This window comes from Cavia porcellus, unplaced genomic scaffold (assembly GCF_034190915.1).
Source record: "Cavia porcellus strain 051 isolate PalLab524CR breed Dunkin Hartley unplaced genomic scaffold, mCavPor4.1 scaffold_29, whole genome shotgun sequence".
Classification (NCBI taxonomy): domain Eukaryota; kingdom Metazoa; phylum Chordata; class Mammalia; order Rodentia; family Caviidae; genus Cavia; species Cavia porcellus.
Window position 1 is genome coordinate 49,988,871 of NW_026947512.1, and position 17,666 is coordinate 50,006,536.

At 35.9% G+C, this 17,666-nt stretch overlaps 1 pseudogene; it reads right to left on the bottom strand.

Annotated features, from left to right (window-relative positions):
• Positions 1–876: 876 nt before the first annotated feature.
• LOC106026428 (olfactory receptor 2J3-like) lies at positions 877–17,215 on the bottom strand (annotated as a pseudogene).
• Between the last annotated feature and the right edge of the window lie 451 nt (positions 17,216–17,666).

Sequence of the window (17,666 nt, forward strand, 5' to 3'; positions counted from 1 at the left end):
AAATATTCCTGTCAAAATAGCTCAGGTACCAATTTGGAGGACTCTCAAAGCAGTCAACTGCAAAGCTATGACTATAAATTTAAGATCTGCTAGCTTCAAGTCACTTTTGGATCCAGCTCTCCACCTGTCTTTCAAAATCCCACAGTCTGTAGGCTGTAGAGGTACTGTATACATCTACCCACTTGCACAAGTTGCCTGTCAGTGTCATCAAGTAGAAGATAGAGACTATCACAAGCTCCCTATCAGATTCCTGCATTATCTTTACTTTCCATCTTCAGATCTCTCATTGCCCTGAAAAAACACAGGAATGGTTGGTACACTGCTGCACAATGCAAAAGAGTTTTTCAATACAAACCAAAAAGTTTTATATAGACAAAATTCCTCACCAGTATTTATGATTAAACAAAGAAGTGTTAGAGAACAGTATCTCAGTTTCTCCTCATCTTTATATAAGAAGCCAAAGATGAAACAAGGGCATTCTGTCTAAAAGTAAATTAAAGAAGCATTTTAGAGATTTTTAAAATCTATCATATCATATTTCTATAGTGAATATAGACTTCTGTTTTATCAGTATTTACACAAATCCTATACCTCATTCTAAATCAAGGAAAGGTTTCAGATTCATTAAAATTATGATATGGAAAAAGTTGCCATAATGTTTTATCTTCCTTTTAAATGGCTGTGTTCTCCTAAAGTGAATGACATTTAGTACCCTATAGTGTTATCTATTTCTATCTAAAGGAAAGATCTATGGCCTTGTGAAAAGATTTACTCTGTTACCGCTGAATGAGTGAGAAGCTGGCTACTGAATAGATGGATGGAGGGTGGAACAGGTGGAGAGATAAACCATTTCACTGTCAACATTATCAGTAGAGGCTACTCTTGTCCTATCAGTCTCTTTACTGCACCTCTTACATCTTTGTTTCTTAGAGTGTAGATTAGAGAGCTGAGGCTGGGTATGACCACATTGTAAAAGAGGGCAATGAACTTGCCTTGTTCTTGAGAACTTTCTGTTAAAGGCTGAAGATATATGCCCATGACTGGGATGAAAAACAGGAACATAACCATAAGGTGAGCTCCACATGATCCAAAGATTTTCTGAAGTCCAGTGGTTGATGGCATCTTCAACACAGCCTGGGTGATAGCATATAAGAGGTCAGGATGACAAGGAGTGGAATTACAACAAAAATAGATCTTGTGACCAGAAGGGTAAGCTCATTAGCATGAATATCCATACAGTATAATCTCAAGAGTGCTGGACTTCATATAAGAAGTGATCTAGTAAGTGATGGTCACATAAGGGTACCCAGAAGATAAAGAGGAAATAAAGTGCTGAGTTAGTAAAGCCACTTATCCAACAGGCCACAGCCAACAGGTGGCACAAATGAGGGTGCATGAGCAAAGTGTAGTGCAAGGGTCTGCACACAGCTACGTAACAGTCATAAGACATTACCACCAACAGGACACACTCTGTAGTTCCAAGGGCCAGGACAAAGTAGAGTTGAATCATGCAACCAGCATAAGAGATGGTCTTCTCCAGACCCCAGAGGTTGACCAGCAACTAGGGGATAGAGCTGGTGGTGTAGCAGAGATCCAAGAAGGAGAGGTTTAAGAGGAATAAGTACATGGTAGTGTGGAGACAGGCATCCAAGAGTGACAGTACAATAATGAACAGGTTGCCTGTCAGTGTCATCAAGTAGAAGATAGAGACTACCATAAAGAGGGCAGCTCCCAGGAGAGGCTGGCTGGAGAGGCCCAGAAAGATGAAGTAACCTTCAGAAGTGGCATTGATGTGGCCAATAATATGGATGTTACTCAAGAAAAAAATTACATCAGCTCAAAAAAGTAAGGATAGTCTCCAAAATTTATACAGATGTTTGTAAAAGATATAAACACTGGTCTTGGAACCCTGTCTTTTTCAAACCTAGGAAGATTTGAGCACTAAGAGAAAATGTTTGACTAATGCACTGGACATCAAAAGAGCCTGCAAGCCCATGATATAAAAAAGTGAATAAATTAACAATGAAATTAATACTGTTCCTTACACTAAATGCATCATAAACTGTAAAGGGAATGATGGAGTTAGACATAAATGAATATAAAATAGTGAATAAAGTTTTGGTGAGAAATTGGTTGTTTATCCAAAATATCTCCCTTGAGTTACTTCCTAATTGCAAGTGGAAAGTAGCAAACTTTACCATTGAAGAACCTAAGGACACAGCCATTGCCACATGGTGGTGAATGTTAACATCCCAGACTTGAGAAAAACCAGCACTGTGTGACTGCTGAGCTGAAGCTCTCCACAGAAATGAGGCCACGTTAGTGCTATTATAACTACAATTCACAGCCTCATTGGAAAAACTTGGAAGCCTGAAACAAATGCAAATGTGACAAGATGGCTTCCTTGTAGGTTTTTAAATTGTTGAGATCCTTGAAACAATGAAGACTGGGGAACTGATCCATACTAATGGGGCAAACCACACAGTATTAAGGGAAGCTATTAAGAAATGATTGAGACATGTAAAGAAACCTGAATATAGATTGTTGATGATCTAACAATATTGTATCCATATTAACTTTTCTGAATTTGATAGCTTTATGGTATATTTAAAACACTGTTCTTATTTTTAAATATAAACACAGAAGTTTTCAAGAGTGACAAAACACAGTGTCTAACTTACTCTGCAGTGCTCTAGAAAAATTATGTATTATAAAAGATGGACAGGCAAGTGGCATGTAGTGCAGAGAGACATGGGGAGATGGAAATTCAGGTGAAAGGCGGGAATGCAATACAGGGAGAAATGTACACTGATGCACATTCTGCATAAAGGGTGAACAGGAGCTCTTTGTACTACTGTTTTGTAACTGATATACAAATTTGAAAATTTTCCATAATAAAATTACCAATATAAAGTATGAGATAATTTTATATTTCATCCAGAGTTTTACATTTTTACTCTTTACTATCAAGTTTTCATTCATCCTACGTTGACATTGTCATAACGGACAACTGAAAAATGCCTGGCCCAGCCACAGAAACCTCAATCTAGGGAACAATCTTTATTCAATATGAGTGAATTCTGTTCTCTTCTTTGCTCTTTCAAACAATTACCTCTTGTAGAAGGGATAAAAATTGCAATCTCAGTTACTTTTCACGTGTGTGAAAAAATCAAGAAAAATCAAATTTGGTAAGTGATTTGAAAATATGTAAGGTGAAATGCATTTAGATTCAATGAGACGTGTTCACAGAAAGATCATTATTTTCTCTTGTGTTTACTAAGTTTTTTTCTATCTAAGAGTGAAATGTAGAGATATTAACAAAAATACACACATTTATATGCCAATCAATTTATAAAAGTTAACAGAATGAAAAGCTGGAAATATGGAAAGAAAATTAATTCTCAAATATGTGCCAACAAAATAGAGTTAGAACAAATTTTAAGAAAAAGATGACAATGTAGTGAAGGAGCCAAGAAGGAAGGAGCTGTGCGGGGACAGACAGAGAAGAGGACCTGGGGCAGACATGGTGGTCATCAGAGCACAGCCTACACCAGAGCCTGAGTGTGGAGTCATGCCACATAGTTCTTGGGGACATTAACTTACTCTCCATGAAAATCTTAATCATCAGTCGTAAATACTACAAATTTTTAATTCCAGAGCTTAGAGAAGCATTCTGGATATTCAATCAAATAATTAAATTGGTTTTATCATTGATGTTTTATTGATGGTGAGTCTTAAAATAACTTTGTGTTTCACAAACTGTTTTGCTTCAGATATTCTTTTTTCTTGTGTGTTTTCAACTTTCCATTGGAAGGATTATATTTCCTTTTGTGATACTGTTACTGTGGCCATGCACAGTGACCCACCAGTTTAATACCCCCTTTCACTGAATTCTTTGCTTCCCTGTGTTTGCAATATCTTCTTCTCCTACCCCCTCACATGGGCAATGCCTTTGACCACACCGCTTCCCAATTAGCAATGGCACAGGAAGAAGTAAAACGGTAGAGAGGCCTGTGCTTTCCTCTTTGGGAGTCTTTTGCTTTTCTATGTTTTGCAAATGTAGCACCTATAAAAGATGGCAGGAGTAGGGAATTGGGTGATATCAGCAAGAGAATTGAACTACTCAGCTTAGCTTCAACACTTTAGGACAGACTTAGGCCCGATAACTTTAAGTACATTAGCAATGTGAACAGTCATTAACCAGGCATTACACAAATGTAGATTGTTTTCTGCAAGTCAGAAGACATCTAGGATAATAATTCCATATATTCTTATACAAGATCTCTCTTGAAATTGATACCTGAACTCAAAACATAACACTTGAGAATAGCAAAGTAGGAATATTCCTTTATTAGAGGTCACTACTAGTTGAAGGATAATGGTAATTTTCCATAAGATGCTAAAAATAATTCTTAGCATGGGAAACAGTAAGTCTTAGGAAATATGGACACAAAGGCTGTCAACCTCAACCATTTATTGTGGTGATTCAGTCAATAAAATAAATTGGCCACTGTGAGGTTCCCTGTGATGGACCTTGGACCATCTTTAGCATTTATAGAAAGAAAACTCAAAAGGATCTGAGATAATGACCAAAACATCACAGCCAAGGAGAAACCAGAAAGTGGTTTATAGATTAATTTCATTCTTACAGAAGAGGGTCAGAAATAAGGTTATCTATGTGGGCCCTGGGTAAATGCTTCTCTTTAAGCTCAGAAGCCAGCATATTGGGGTGGAGTTGTCACTCTTCCTCACCTCTCATCCCTGGCCACAACTTTCTGATTTTGACCATGTTACTCTTTTCACACTCTAACCTGTTGCCTAAACTAAGCTTTTACCCCTCCTTTGCCTTCTGAATCTCCTGTTTGTCCCCACTCACAGGTGGTGTCTTCTTATCTGGCCCACACCCTGTGGGTACATCCTGATGGCTGGGGTGAGTCCCCTTGAAGTCACCAGCCTAACTCTATATTTAATCTGCTATATCCAGTAGGGAATGTCGAGTTTCAAAGCACCTGTGATCATTACCGCTACAGAACAGAGGTCCCAAGTCTGTTAAATGCATTTGTTTGTTGCTGGAATGAGAAGCTCACTGGAGTATTCTGTGTATCAAGGGATGTCCCTTACCTCAGATCAAACAGAGCCTTTGTGGAAACAAAGAAGAATGGGACGTGGTTTTCTTTACTGGGTCCATGGGGAAGGCAAATTCCAAAGTGAGAATTGGTGCCCTTCAAAGACTTGTCCTGGCTACAACTGCTGTCCCAAAAGCCTAATGGAAAACACTGATATAATGAATGTTCCTGCATTATCACTCTGCCCATCAAGGAACAAGATGCTTGGAGAGGAAGACTTCTGTGCTTATACAGAAGGATTTGTCCAGTTATCTGGATATTTCTTTCCCAACTTCCCACTTTACTCTGATTTTGGGGTGGGAGAAGCCATATAAACCATTTTTGTTTTTTTCCTTTTTATTGGTACCGGGGATCGAACTCATGACTGCCTGCTTGCAAGGCAGGGTCTTATGCCGCTGAGCTAAATCCCCAGCCCTTATATAAACCATTTTTGCTTGTTTGCTTTGTGTTTTCTTTTTGTTCCACATGTTACACCTAAAGCCCAAGGCAAATTTATTCATACAGGTATGTTGAAAGTGCACTCTGAAAACTATTCAAAGTATTTATTCAGAAGGTCATTACCAATACCCAAAAAGCCCTCAATGAAACTATTCAATAATTCTAAACATTTTAATCTTCAGTGACTATTGAAGTACACTGAACTGTTTGTTAAAATATGTGAAGTGAACTTAACTGTGATTGCTCAGCCTAACTTCAATAAATGCCTCATTTGTGCAAAAAGTGATGATATGTGTTTATAAATCAATAAACATTTAAAACTACTTGCATTGGTTAAGCTAATGGATTCCATCTATACCAAAGATTATGAAATAAAAATCAGTTGCACCTGGGAATTTAGCTCAGTGGCATAAGCACCTGCCTGACAAGCGTGAGGTCAAGAATTTGATCTCTGGGAGTGGGGAGATATCACTTGTATATGATTACATTTTAAATTTATGAATTCTAAGAAGCTGATCTCTTGCTTTTCTTTCTATTAAGAGAATTAATGGAGAGTGGTCTTTGGCTGCTGGATTCTTGGTTAACAGGAACAGTCGATATATTTATGTTTTCTAGCTTCCACCCATGATGGACATGCTTTTTAGAGTTGGAATAGTACTGCAGAATGGGCAGGTGGGAGGCAAGCTGGGTAAAAGGAAGTTGCATGTGATCATGCACACTATGCACATGTCTAAAATCCCAACAGGTCATCCCACTGACCTGTGAGATTAACCTATGTCAATCAAACTCAAAAAAATTGTTTATTAAAAATATGAAAGAAGTGTATGCATTCTTCACAGCACCTAAACTAAATTCACTTAATTCATGTTACTCCTATTAACAATGTAGTAAATATTAATCTGACTGATATTTGAACAAATAACTCTATCCAATCTCTTTATGTTTTAAAATTTCAATAGCACAAGCTTTCAGTACCTACTCTTTACATTTTTTGCTTGGAGGGGACACATGAACATTACACATATTAAGTCCTTTTTCTTCCCCTTTCCCTGCCTTCTATCCCTTCTTCCTCCATCTCTTGACCCCATTGACATTTGAGAAAACTCCTTTTCCCTACTTCTTATTATCTTTTTTATTTTGCTCTTTATAATTGGATTTCTCATATAAGAGCAACCTTGTGATAATTATGGTTCTATGTTTGATTATTTCATTTTACACTCTCAAAGTTATATACATTTTCCTACAAATGACAGAAGTTTACCCACCTTTATGGAAAACTACTCCATTGTATGTAAACAATTTTCTTTACTATCCATTGTATGTAAACACATTCATCTGTTAGTTAACATATAGATGCTTCCAAGTTTCAACTATTATGAAATAAACACCTATCTTCCTATCTTCAGAATTGTTAATAAAGTATTTATCTCATAATTTTAGTGTGCAAATGTCACAGGTACATTTTATGCCACTTTCACCCACCACTATCTTTTATTTATTTATTTTTAATTTTTAATTTTAAAAAGATTAAGATAAAAGAGGACCTAACAAAACAGATCAGAACAGAACAATTTAAGCAAAATAGTGTTTCACCACAAGACAACCCTACATAACAGTAATTACCACAGTTTCTCTTTCTTTGAAATATGTGAGTATACCTTCATACACTATAGTAAAAACATAACAAAATAGAATAAAGCCATTCAAAAGAATGAAAGTATTATAGGGCATTCAGAATCAACTAACAGAAAACAAACCATGGTTACTATATTATCTCCTTGTCCATAAAAAATTTTGTTTATACTATCACACATAATAGAATCCAATAAGATACAACATGATAGAACCGATAGAGACAGAAGAACAAAAGCATGGTAGGACTTAAAAACATGATAATATTAAATCAGCACTAGCTATTATAATGTCTTGTGTTCTTCAAAATAGCTGGTCATACCATCACAGACAATAAAATCAACCCACAATAAAACCATTCCAACTAATGAATGAAAACATCATAAGCCTTCAAAGCAATATAATGAGGAAACATGATTATCATATAGTTTTATGTATTCTTACTATTTCTTACACTAGGGAAACTGGTAATTTATATATGTGAGTTTGATGTATTTCGCTTATATGAGTATGGTCTAAAACTGCATCGATTTATTTATAAGTATCTCAATGTGATCATTCTTTATAGCTGAGTAGGTCTCCATTGTATGAAAATATCATAACTTTTTTATCCATTCCTCAATTGATGGACACTTCAGGTTGTTTCCAAGATCTGCCTATTATAAATTGGGCTGCTATAAACGTGGGTGTACATATATCACTGTGGTACGATGTTTTCAGTTCTTCTGGGAATATGCCTAGAAGTGGAATAGCTGGATCAAATGGGACTTCCAGTCCCAGGTTTGTATTCCAGTACCATATTAATTTATACAGTTGCTTTGTAGTATAAATTCAAGTCAGGGATTGTGATACCTCCTGCCTTGGCTTTGCTGCTTAGAACTGTCTTTGCTATTCTAGGTCTCTTCTGGTTCCAGATGAATTTTAGGAGTTATTTTTCTAGATCTATAAGGTACATTGATTGCATTTTTATTGGGATTGCATTGAATGTGTATAACAGTTTTGGGAGGATGGTCATTTTCACAATATTTATTCTTCTTATCAATGAACAAGGGATGTCTTTCCATTTTCTGAGGTCCTCTTCAATTTCCTAATTTCCTTTTTCAGTGTATTACATTTTTCCTTATCCAGGTCTTTCACTTCTTTTGTGAGAATAAGTCCTAAATATTTCATTTTTTTTGGTTGCTAGTGTGAAGAGTGTGTCTTCACTTATTTCTCTCTCTGTGATTTTATTGTTAGTGTATAGGAATGCTATTGATTTTTGAGTATTAACTTTGTGTCCAGCTACATTGCTAAATTTATCTATTATGTCTAGGAGACATTCAACAGAGTTTCAAGGATCTTCTGTGTAGAGTATCAAGTCATTCGCAAATAATGATAATTTAACTTATTCTTTTCCTATTTTTACCCCTTTTATTTCTCTCTCTTGTCTAATTGCTCTGGCTAGTGTTTCCAGTATTATATTAAATAGGAGCAGTGATAAGGAACATCCTTGTCTTGTGCCTGATTTTAACATAAAGGTCTTCAGTGTTTGGCCATTCAGTATGATATTGGCTGCTGGTTTGTCATAGATGGCCTATATCATATTGAGGTAAAGACAATGTATTTCAAATTTCTGTAAAGTTCTTATCATGAATGAGTGTTGGATTTACCAAAAGCTTTTTCCGCCTCTGTAGAAATGATCATATGATTCTTATTTTTGGCTTTATTCATATGGTGAATTATGTTTATTCATTTATGTATGTTGAACCATCTCTTCATGCCTGGGGTGAATCCCACATGGTCATGGTGTATATTCTTCTTGGTGATTTGTTGCATCCTGTTTGCCAATACTTTATTGAGGATTATGGTATCTCTGTTCATTATTGAGACTGACCTGTAGTTCTCTCTTTAGTGGGGTCTCTCTCATGTTTTGGTACTAGAGTAATATTTGGTTCCAGGAATGACTTAGGAAGGATTGCTTCCCGTTCAATTTCACTGAAGAGTTTGAGGAGTGTCAGCATTAGGTCTTCTTTGTATTTCTTGTAGAATTCCACAGTGAATCCATCTGGGCCTGGGCTCTTCCTCGTAGGTAAGGGCTTAATTACATTTTCAATGAAATTGACAGCAATTTATTCAGCAGTTTTACATCTTCCTGATGTAGCTTTGGTACTTCATATATTTCTAGGAATCTGTCTATTTTTCTGTATTACCAAACCTATGAGAGTAAAAGTTTTCAAAATAGGTGTTGATGATCTTCTGTATTTCTACAGAGTCTGTAGTGATTTTGCCTTTTTATTCCTTATTTCATGAATTTGATCTTGTTCTTCCCATTTTAAATAAGGTTGACTAGGGGCTTATCAATTTTATTTATTCTTTCAAAAAACCAACTCTTTGATTCATTGATTATTTGGATTGTTTTCTTAGTCTCTATTGCATTGATTCCTGCTCTGATTTTTATAATTTCCTGCCTTCTTTTGGCTTTGGGTTTGACTTGCTCTTCTTCTTCTAGATGTTTGAGGCGTAGCATCAGGTTATTTATTTGTATTCCTTCTTTTCCTGATGTGGGAACTCAGTGCAATACATTTTCCTGAGGACAGCTTTCATTGCATCCCACAGATTTCGATAAATTGTGTTTGTATTTTGGTTTGCTTGTAGGTATTGTTTAATTTCTTCTTTAATTTCCGCTGTGACCCAATTTTCATGTGCGTGTGGGATTTTTGCAGTATCTTTTATCATTAATTTCTAGTTTCATGGCGCTATGATCCGATAACATGCATGGGATAATTTCAACCCTTTTACATTTATTTCAATATGTTCTGTGGGCCAGTACATGGTCTATTTTAGGGAATGTCCCATGTACTACTGAGAAGAATGTGTATGCTGGTGTTGTTGGATGGAACACTCCGTATATGTCTATCAAATGCATTTGTTCACAGATGTGATTCAGTTCTGTTATATCTTTGCAGATTTTCTGTCTGGTTGATCTGTCCTTTGGTGTCAATGGTGTGTTATGGTCTCCTGTTATAATTGTGTTATTGCTAATTTGGTTTTTCATTTCTATTAATGCTTGCTTTATATAAGTGGGTGCTCTGGAATTTGGTGCATATATATTTAAGATTGTTATCTCTTCCTTTTGGAGTTTTCCCCTCACCAGTATGTAATGACCCTTTTTATCTCTTCTGTTTGTTCTTGGATTGAAGTTCATATTGTCTGCAAACAGAATAGCTACCTCCCACATTTTTTTGTCCCTGCTGCATGAAGTATTGTTTTTCATCCTTTGACTTTTGGTCTCTGAGTATCCTTTTAGGTTAGATGGGTTTCTTTTAGACAGGATATGGTTGGATGTTGTTTCTTGATCCATTCTGCAAGTCTGTTTCTTTTTTAAAATTTTATTTAAAGGAGTAAAAATACAAAACAGTATAAGGGTACAAGTAATACAGAATTTCAAAAAACCAGTTCGAAATAACTAGGTAATAGATTACATATTGTCATCTTAGAAATAGTTGTTCAAGTTAGAGGATTAAAGCATACAAAGTGGACATTCAAACAGTGAGACTGCAAACAGTTGTCTTCAATGATCTAACAAAAACTTAGTAATATGGTTATATATCTTAAAACACCTAAACACACTTGCAGTTGCATCCTTTGGAGCACTTTTTCCCCTCTCTTTTTTACAACAACATTTACACATTTTGATTTTTATTACTCCCATAGTCCTTATTACTTTTTTTTTTGGAAAGAATAAAACTAAATATGACAAAACAAAGCAGTCAGTCAAAACAAAGGATGGACTATTACATGATGTAAAAACAGAATACCAGAGGGGTGTATGATTTAGCTCAGCAGCATAAGTACCTGCCTTGGAAGCAGGCAGTCGTGGGTTCGATCCCTGGTACCAATAAAAAGGAAAAATACAAAAAAAAAAGTAAAACAGAATACTAGGCAATCAACAATGGTTACTATAGTGCCTCTTACTACCTTAAAAAGAATTGCCTATATCATTAGGTATAACAAAATTGAACAAAACAGTACAGAACAAAACAATAAAACCTAATCTCTGGAGACATTACTGAACTTCAAAAGAAGATAATGGTCAAACCAGAATGGGTGTGATAGTGACTCTTATTGCCTTCAAAGTAGTTGCCTGTACCCTCAAATTTGATACTATCAAACAGAACAGAACAAAGTAAAATTAGTCAAAACATGATGGTGAGAGCTATACAGGGCTTCAAATCAAGTTAATAGGAAATCAAAAAATTTACTATAATATATCCTACTAATTTTTTTGATTTTTTCCCTTAATTAAAAAAAATAATAAAATATAATTTTTTTTAAAAAAGGGGGAGATTGAGATAAAAGAAGGCATAACAACATAACAACACAGGTCAAAGCATAACAATTTCAGCAACCTAGTGCTTCACCATAGGATAACCTGACTTAATAGTAGTTACCATAGTGTCTCTTTCTTTGAAATGTCTGAGTATAAATTTGTGTACTATGGCATCAAACATATCAAGGCAGTGTGAAACCATTCAAGAGGATGAAAGTATTACAGGGTATTTAGAACCAGCTAATGGAAAGCGAACAATGGTTTCTATACTATCTCTTTGCCTATAAAAATTTTTGTTTATACTATCACATATAATAAAATCCAGTAAGATACAACATGATAAAACCAATGGAGACAGAAGAACAACAGTTTGGGGGGACTTCAAAACAATATGATATTAAGTCAGCACTAGCTATTATGATGTCTTCTTTTCTTCAAAATATTTGTTCGTATCATCATAGACAATAATATCAAACAGCCCATAATAAAACCATTTTAATTAATGAGTTAAAACTTTATAAGTCTTCAAAGCCACATAATGAGGAATCATAATTACCACATACTTTTATATATTTGAATCATTTCTTACAATAGGGAAACTATTCAGTATTCATACATGTGAGGTTGATTTATTTCACTTATGAGTATGGTCTCAAGCTGTGTCCATTTTTTATAAGCATCTAAATGTGATCCTTCTTTATAGCTGAGTAGTACTCCATTGTATAAAAATACCACAACTTTTTTATCCATTCCTCAGTTGATGGACATTTAGGTTGTTTCCAATTCCACAATTATAAATTGTGCTGCTATAAACATGGGCTCACATATATCACTGTGGTATGATGCTTTCAGTTCTTCTAGGAATATGCCTACAAATGGGATTGCAGGAGCAAATGAGACTTCAAATCCCAGATTTTTGAGGCATCTCCAAACTGACCTCCACAATGGTTGCACCAGTCTACACTCCCACCAACAGTGTAGGAGAGTTCCTTTTTCCCCACAGCCTCTCCAGCATTTGTTGTTGTTGGTTTTCTTGATCCTGGCCATGCTTTCAGGAGTGAGATGGAATCTCAGTGTGGTTTCAATTTGCATTTGTCTAATGACTAATGATGATGAACATTTTTTCATGTATTTATTTGCAAATTGTATTTCTTCATCTAAGAAGTGTGTATTCACCTCAGATTTCCATTTTTGGATTGGATCTTTGAATTTTGGGGTCTTATTTTTTTAATTGTTTATATCTTTTAGACAGAAGTCCTCTGTCTGAGGGAGGGTTCACCAAGACTTTTTTCCAGTTTGTGGATTTTCTTTTCACTATTCACGAGATTTCTTTTGATGTGCAGAAATTTTTTAATAAGACATGGTCCCAGTTATTGATTCTTAGAAGTATTTCCCATGCGGTTTGAGTCCTGTTCATGAATTTTCTACCTACCACTATGTCTTCAAGGTTTCTATCCAATTTGTCTTCCAATAGATTTAGTGTTTCTGTTTTAATATTCAGAACTTTGATCCATTTAGATTTTAATTTAGTACATGGTGATAGGCATGGGTTTAGTCTTAGGTTTTGCCATATGGAGAGCCAGTTTTTCCAACACCATTTATTAAAGAGACTGTCATTCTTCCAGGGAACCTGTTTGGCTCCTTTATCGAAGATAAGGTAGTTGAGTGTGTTTGTAGTTGTGGTTGTATCTTGTAATCTATTCCACTGATCATGGCTCTGTTTTGATTTCAGTACCATGTTGATTTTTCTACAGTTGCTTTATAGTATAACTTCAAGTCAGGGATTGTGATGCCTCCTGCCTTGCCTTTGCTGCTTAGAACTGTCTTTGGTATTCTAGGTCTTTTCTCTCTCCAGATGAATTTTAGGAGTGATTTCTCTAGATCTATGACATACGTTTGTGGTATATTTATTGGAATTGCATTGAATCTGTATAAGAGTTTTTTGAGAATGGCCTTTTTCACAATATTTATTCTTCCTATCCATGAGCAAGGGATGTCTTTCGATTTTCTGAGATAATCTTCAATTTATTTTTATTTATTTTTACTATAATTTTTGCTATATAGGTCTTTCATTTCTTTTGTAAGAGTAATTCCTAGATATTTCATTTATTTTTGTTGCTAGTGTGAAGGGTGTGGCTTCTCTTATTTCTCTCTCTGTGATTTTGTTAATTTATAGGAATGTTATTGATTTTGAGTATTGATTGTGTATCCAGCTATATTACTGAATTCATTTATTATATCCAAGAGTCTTTCAATAGGGTTTAGGGGGTCTTCTATGTAGAGTATCATGTCATCTGCAAATTATGATAATTTAACTTCTTTTTCTGTTTTTATGCATTTTATTTCTCTCTCTTGTCTAATTGCTCTGGCTAGTATTTCCAGTACTATATTAAATAGGAGCAGTGACAGGGGACATCCTTGTATTGTGCCTGATTTTAAAGTAACAGCCTTCAATTTTTGGCCATTTAGTATGATACTGGCTATTGGTTTGTCCTAGGTGGTCTTTATTATATTGAGGTAAAGACCATTTATTCCAATTTTCTGCAAATTTCTTATCATGAATCAATGTTGAAACTTATCAAAAGCTTTTTCTGCATCTATAGAAATGACAATGTGATTCTTCCTTTTGGCTTTATTCATGTGGTGGTTTACATTTATTGATTTATGTATGTTGAGCCCTCATTGCATGCCTGGAATGAATCCCACTTGGTCATGATGTGTAATCTTCTTGAAGATTTGTGACATCCTATTTACCAAAATTTTATTGAAGATTTTTGCATCTGAGTTCATTAGGGAGATTTGTCTATAGTTCTCTTTTTTCATTGGGTCTTTCTGAGCTTTTGGTACTAGAGTAATATTTGTTTCCAGGAATGGCTTAGGAAGGATTGCTTCCCGTTCAATTTCACTGAAGAGTTTGAGGAGTGTCAGCATTAGGTCTTCTTTGTATTTCTTGTAGAATTCCACAGTGAATCCATCTGGGCCTGGGCTCTTCCTCGTAGGTAAGGGCTTAATTACATTTTCAATGAAATTGACAGCAATTTATTCAGCAGTTTTACATCTTCCTGATGTAGCTTTGGTACTTCATATATTTCTAGGAATCTGTCTATTTTTCTGTATTACCAAACCTATGAGAGTAAAAGTTTTCAAAATAGGTGTTGATGATCTTCTGTATTTCTACAGAGTCTATAGTGATTTTGCCTTTTTATTCCTTATTTCATGAATTTGATCTTGTTCTTCCCATTTTAAATAAGGTTGACTAGGGGCTTATCAATTTTATTTATTCTTTCAAAAAACCAACTCTTTGATTCATTGATTATTTGGATTGTTTTCTTAGTCTCTATTGCATTGATTCCTGCTCTGATTTTTATAATTTCCTGCCTTCTTTTGGCTTTGGGCTTGACTTGCTCTTCTTCTTCTAGATGTTTGAGGCGTAGCATCAGGTTATTTATTTGTATTCCTTCTTTTCCTGATGTGGGAACTCAGTGCAATACATTTTCCTGAGGACAGCTTTCATTGCATCCCACAGATTTCGATAAATTGTGTTTGTATTTTGGTTTGCTTGTAGGTATTGTTTAATTTCTTCTTTAATTTCCGCTGTGACCCAATTTCCATGTGCGTGTGGGATTTTTGCAGTATCTTTTATCATTAATTTCTAGTTTCATGGCGCTATGATCCGATAACATGCATGGGATAATTTCAACCCTTTTACATTTATTTCAATATGTTCTGTGGGCCAGTACATGGTCTATTTTAGGGAATGTCCCATGTACTACTGAGAAGAATGTGTATGCTGGTGTTGTTGGATGGAACACTCCGTATATGTCTATCAAATGCATTTGTTCACAGATGTGATTCAGTTCTGTTATATCTTTGCAGATTTTCTGTCTGGTTGATCTGTCCTTTGGTGTCAATGGTGTGTTATGGTGTTATGGTCTCCTGTTATAATTGTGTTATTGCTAATTTGGTTTTTCATTTCTATTAATGCTTGCTTTATATAAGTGGGTGCTCTGGAATTTGGTGCATATATATTTAAGATTGTTATCTCTTCCTTTTGGAGTTTTCTCCTTACAGTATATAATGACCTTCTTTATCTCTTCTGTTTGTTCTTGGATTGAAGTTCACATTGTCTGCAAACAGAATAGCTTCCCCCCACTTTTATTTTTTTAGTTCCTGTTGCATGAAGTATTTTTTTTCCATCCTTTGACTTTCAGCCTCTGAGTATCCTTTTAGGTTAGATGCGTTTCTTCTAAACCACATATGGTTGGATGTTGTTTCTTTATCCATTCTGCCTGTCTGTTTCTTTAAGTTGGTGCATTGAAACCATTTCCATTAATGGTTATAAATGTTATGTATTGGTTTATTGTTGACATGTTATCTTTCTGCTGTTGCAACTTTGTCTTTGCATTCTGTTTAATTGTCTGCTTTGCTTAGTGGTTTTTCCTAAGTGAATCTAAACTGTCTTTCAGTATTCTTTGCAGGGTTGGCTTGGTGATCATGAAGTTCTTCAGCTGTTCTTTGTCATGGAAGTATCTCATTTCTCCGTCCATTTTGAAGGGCCGTTTTGTAGGGTATATTAGTGTAGGGTGGAAATTCTTTTCCTTTAGGATCAGAAATACTTCCCTCCATGCTCTTCTTGACTTTGTTGTTTGTGCTGAGTAGTCTACTGTGTTTCTAATAGGTTTTCCTTTATAGGTGATCTGCCTTTCCTCTCTGACATCTTTTAATATTCTATTCTTATGTTGGATATCTGAGATGGTGATTATTATGTCTGCATGTAGTTTTATTTTGGTCATGGCTATTTGGATTTCTATATGCTTCACTGATCCTGATGTCAGTTTCCATTCTCATGCTTGAAACATTTTCAGTTATTACTTCTCTAAATATCCTCTTAACATCCTTTATGTTGTCCCCTTCTTTTTTATTTATCCTTATCAATCTTTTGTTGTTTTTTGAATCATCTTGCAGCTGTTGAGTTGATATTTCCTGATTCCTTGTTATTTTTAAAGATCTTTCCTTTGCTGTTCGCTAGCTGTAATGTTGTCTTGAAGATCTGAAATTCTATCTTCACTTTTATTGAGGTTGTTTTTTGCAACTTTCAATGGAATTTTTGATTTCCTGTATATCTTTTTGCCTCTGATTTATGTATTCTATTTGTTTCTTATTTTTTTGTTCATCCAGGGATTCTTTTTGTTTAGTTCCTCCAATTTTTTTTATCTGTGTCTTCTTTAGATATGCTCAACATCTCTTTCATTTCTTTTATCATTTCTTCATTTACCTGGGAGATTATTTCTAGTTTGAATTCCTTTAAAGCTTCCCGGAGTTGCTTGTTTATATCTGTTGCTATTATGTCCAATATTTCAGGTGTATGGCATATATTTTCTTCTATGTACGTAGCTTGTATGTTTTCTTGGGTAGGGCTGTAGGCTTGAGATTGTATTTTGGTCTTTTATTTTTATCATTTGCCTATATTTCTGCATTTCAAGTGTTATTCTAAGGCTCCCCCAGGGCCTTTTGGAAAGCCTCTTCTATGCCCTCAGCTTTGGGACTGTGGCCACCCATTTGCAATGATTGCGACAGGACCCTGGATGTGAGATAGGAAGGTCCAAGCTCTGAGGCTCCAGTCGAGCATGACAGGAACACGTAAAGTTCCTTGGCTGATGGCAGCAATGATCACAAACTCCAGTGCTCGGGAAGGTGCAGGGACACTCATCTCATGCTGCCCAGTTTCCAGAATTGAGGACGCAGGCAGTCCCAAATCTCCAGAGCTGGCCGACCATGGCAGGAAGCCTGGAAGTTGGTGCAGGTAGGCTCAACATTTGCTGAGCTGGTCCAGTGCAGCAAGAAGCCATTAAGTTCCCTGGCCAGTAGGAGCAAGGATGTTAAACTCCCAGGGCTCAGGTGGTGGTGCAGGGACATCACCCCAGGATCCCCAGTCTACAGAATTGAGTGCACTGGCAGGCCCAAATCCCCAGTTGGCCAAGCATGGCAGGAAGCTGGGGGGGTGGTGCAGGCAGGCTAAAGACCTGTTGAGCTGGTCCAGTGCAGCAGGAAGCTGTGAGTACCCTGGCCAGGGGGAGCAAGGATGTTAAACTCCCAGGGGTCAGGGGATGGTACAGGGACACTTACCCCAGACCACCCAGTCTCCATAACTGAGGGTGCCA